The sequence below is a fragment of the Austrofundulus limnaeus genome, unplaced genomic scaffold (assembly GCF_001266775.1).
Source record: "Austrofundulus limnaeus strain Quisiro unplaced genomic scaffold, Austrofundulus_limnaeus-1.0 Scaffold98, whole genome shotgun sequence".
Classification (NCBI taxonomy): Eukaryota; Metazoa; Chordata; class Actinopteri; order Cyprinodontiformes; family Rivulidae; genus Austrofundulus; species Austrofundulus limnaeus.
Window position 1 is genome coordinate 350,862 of NW_013952500.1, and position 3,665 is coordinate 354,526.

The window sequence follows — 3,665 nt, forward strand, 5'->3', positions numbered from 1 at the left end:
GTCTTCCATCTTCAGGAAAAGTGTGTAAATGAGCTGCGTAAACTGATGAATTACACCTGTTCGTATCCAGCTGTTCGTGCATGCAGAGAGGTTATTTACATAATTACCACCCCCAAAAACACCATATAAGGCTATGTTTCCTGCCCCACATACCAGGAAGTGTTCATTCATGAATGACATCGCAAAGTAAAAAAGAGGAACTTTACGAGTTCGGAGATTTAAGTCCTGCTCTCCGAAACTGAGAAAAGGAAATCTGTTCTCTTTAGCAGCGTCATGTGGAATTAAAGGAGCTGCTTAAAGGAATAAAATGTGCTGTTAATGTCRTGTCTCCTGTGGGTCGTTACAGTCACAGGAATAAAAATATAAATCATATTCATGTCTTTATTCATCCTCATTCAGGAGGACATTCTTTTGGTCTTTAAGTTCTTCCTCATGAGAGTTTGTCGTCGCAGGTAAAAGTTTTTGACAGTTTCATAGTAAAAGGCTGTGCGGTCTGAAGGAGCACCATTAGATTTTAGACTAAATTAAATGTTTTATGCAGAAGCCACTTATGAAAAAATTACAGTAATTGAATTCACTCAGTTAAACGATACATAAAATGCTTTAAATACCCAGTTAAGTCTTTATGTAGACTCAAAGTGTAACYATTAATCACACAGCGTGGCTTTGTTTTGGATTTTATTTCTGTTAAAGCTTTTTCTTCAGTTTATGACCAAACAGGAAAACRCTCATCAATATTTAATTGATGACATAATATATATGTTGTTGTTTTTTTTTTCGAGTCAAAAAAACCTGCAGTTTATCTGTAAAGCAGCAGGACTTTTGGTGGTTTAAGCAGCTGTTAGGCTCAGAGCACAGCTGCAGCTCATTAAGCTGATTAGCAGCCTGGTTAGCTGACAAGAGAGGTTTCGAGCTGAAACTCCACACAGACTGATGGAAAAGGGGGAAAAAGCCAAACTGTGGACTTTAAATTCAGCTGGGAAGCTTTTGTGTTGAAGTAAGTAATGCGTTTGGAAGTTTAGACATCTTGATAACATGATACAGTTTGTTTGTTGCTAAATCAGGCATAGATAAACGTGTTAAAATGCTTTGAAAATCATTATTTGGTTTGAAAGAATTATAAACTATAATGAGAAACTTGTCTTATGTGTTTATGCTTGGAAATGAAATGCTGTTTTGATGGTATACTTGCTAATACTTTAAGATGCAATAAATAACATCAAAATATTAATACTGATGTGGATAAAATTATCCCACACCAATATCAAATCTGTCAGTGAATTAAAAAAACATTTAAAAGTCACTTTTAAAATAGCAACAATCGACATTATCAAGTATTAAAGAGGCTGTGGAGGACAGAATGGGTTTAGTTTGAGTATTAAAGTGTTGTTAGCATTATTGCTAACATGAGCTAATGTTCAAAGCAGTAAAAAACGTTCACCGCAGTGCTCGCTGTTCCAAACCCTGACTGTGTGAAAGGCTTTTATACGGAGCTGTGACGTGAGCACGTACWGTTTTAACCAATAGGAAAATTCAACTGCAGTAGTCATCGTACAACCATAGAGGGCAGCACTAAGACGGTTTTAGAAGAAACATTGCAGAATTAAAGACATTTACACAAAAATGCACAGAAATATAAAAAATATTACACTTCAGGCACAATATGACAGTTTATCTGCAAAAAAGGTGTATTTTTGGGGTTTAGTTACTCTTTACTGAAGCTGTGAATGTTTTTGTTTGGGTAATAAAGCTCATGCTCTGTAATTCATCACTGAAACAAMAGGACCCTCGTGTCCATTTAATTTCCCATAACTTCCTTAAAATCCAAGATATCACCATGAAATTTTCAAAAATGATCCACCTCCTTCTTTTCAGAAGCATTTTGTATCCTAAAAACAAAAAAATACATAAAAAAAAATCCAGTAAAAAGTTCAGGACATCAAATTGCAACATCAAATGTTTTGGAGATTTCATGAAATAAACCATGTGGATATTGTTGTAAACAAAGTCCCTCAACCAGTGACAGCRTGCGAAATGTGTTGAGTGATGAAGATGAACATCAACACTTACTAAATCCTTCTCATCATTGCCAGGTCTGTAGTAAAAAAACATAATATGTTAATACAATTTGTGACAAAGGCTGATAAAACAGTGCTTTTCGTGCAAGTGTATCTGTTTAAGGAGTCACTGGAAAATATTCAGATGATTTATCTRTGTTGACTTTGACGTCAGCAGAGTTTCTCTGAATTTGTTGAAGTGATGAAACAGGAGCGATAATTAGGAAGGTCAGCCTCAGTGCAGAWTTTACAATCTGGTCTCAGCAGTCAGGGATGAAAATGGTAGCTACTGATGAAATAAACATCCCTATCATACTTTCAGATGCAATAAATGGGGGAAAAAAAATCTAAATGCATCCATCAAACTGAATATTTATCCATCAAACAGGAGTGCCTCAAGGATGTGTGCTCGGGTCCACTGCTTTTTACTCGTCTCTTAATGTAAAGTTGAAGATGTAGTGTGAGCTTGTTGTTGTTTGACCGCGGTTTACGTCAGAGTGAGCATCCATCCCTTGAAAACAGACCTGTTTTCCTCTTGGTCAGCGGTGCTTTGGGTTGGAAGTTGTTAATTTGATCTGCTGCAGCCACCAGACCCCCGCGCTCCTCCTGAGGGATAAATCTATGATGCCTCGTCTCCCTGTGCTGCTGTAAACTAATGAAGAGTAAAGACKGAGGAGACGAGATACCGATCTGACTTGGCTGCCTGCTTGAGCRCAGAGGTCGGCCAACCGGGCATCAGAGAGTCGCGGGGAGGGCAGACGAATCCGAGTGAAGGATGGGACGTGGCTTCAGCTCCAAGAGACAAAAACAAGAACAAGATTTTTTTTTATATAAAACTGAGTCGGAGCTGTTTATAAAAACCAGGAGAAATGTTCAAAATTGATGTACACTCTGCGATGCTGGTAGAGGCCGCCCTTTAATCTGGTTCATCTGGAGGTCTCTTCCTGTTGCGGGGGGCTTGTCCTCGCTGCTCGCTGCTGCAGTTCATTCTCAGGACAGGATACTGTGCTGTTTAGTCTTTTATGTTCAGCTCATTCAGCAGRTAGATKCTCTGACYTMMRCTTATATTTTTCAAAGCATTTAACTTCATTTAGATATTTTCCCCAGTAGAAATGAACTGAGATATTTTCCTTTTTAAAAATCTGCTTCAGAATAATTGCTTCATTTTTGCCTTCTTGAGTTTTTAAGCTATCCTTTCAGCTGACCTTTGGATACTTCTTCAGCACAGTTAATTAGCATTCTACTACTTTTAGCTTGAACAACCACAGTTTCACTCAGCGTTCATACAAACTGAATGTCTCAGATTATAAAGGGGCTGCACATAAATCAAATAAAACTGAGTTAAAATAAAGTTGATTAACTTTTCTTGCACACTGCTCTGAGATGCTCGTTTGTTCTGTCCTGATACGTTCCTGAAAAAATGCTTTTGATCAAACTTTCGTAAAGATTTGTTTCTTTAGATTATTACTTTGTTTACAAGTTGCTGCTGTTTGGATTTATTTTCCTGTTGCACATTATTTTCCACCTGTTTTTTTTATATTTTTTTTTTAGTTTTGACACAGATTTGACTCTTAATAACTTTGCTTACAGGTTTGAGATGTTCAGTTT

The 3,665-nt window shown here is 37.2% G+C and overlaps 1 protein-coding gene across 1 annotated transcript in view; it reads left to right on the forward strand.

Moving 5' to 3' along the window:
* Positions 1-3,665, forward strand: part of osbpl10a (oxysterol binding protein-like 10a) — a gene marked incomplete at its 5' end in the record, with an annotated part of 81,928 nt that overhangs the window by 34,884 nt on the left and 43,379 nt on the right.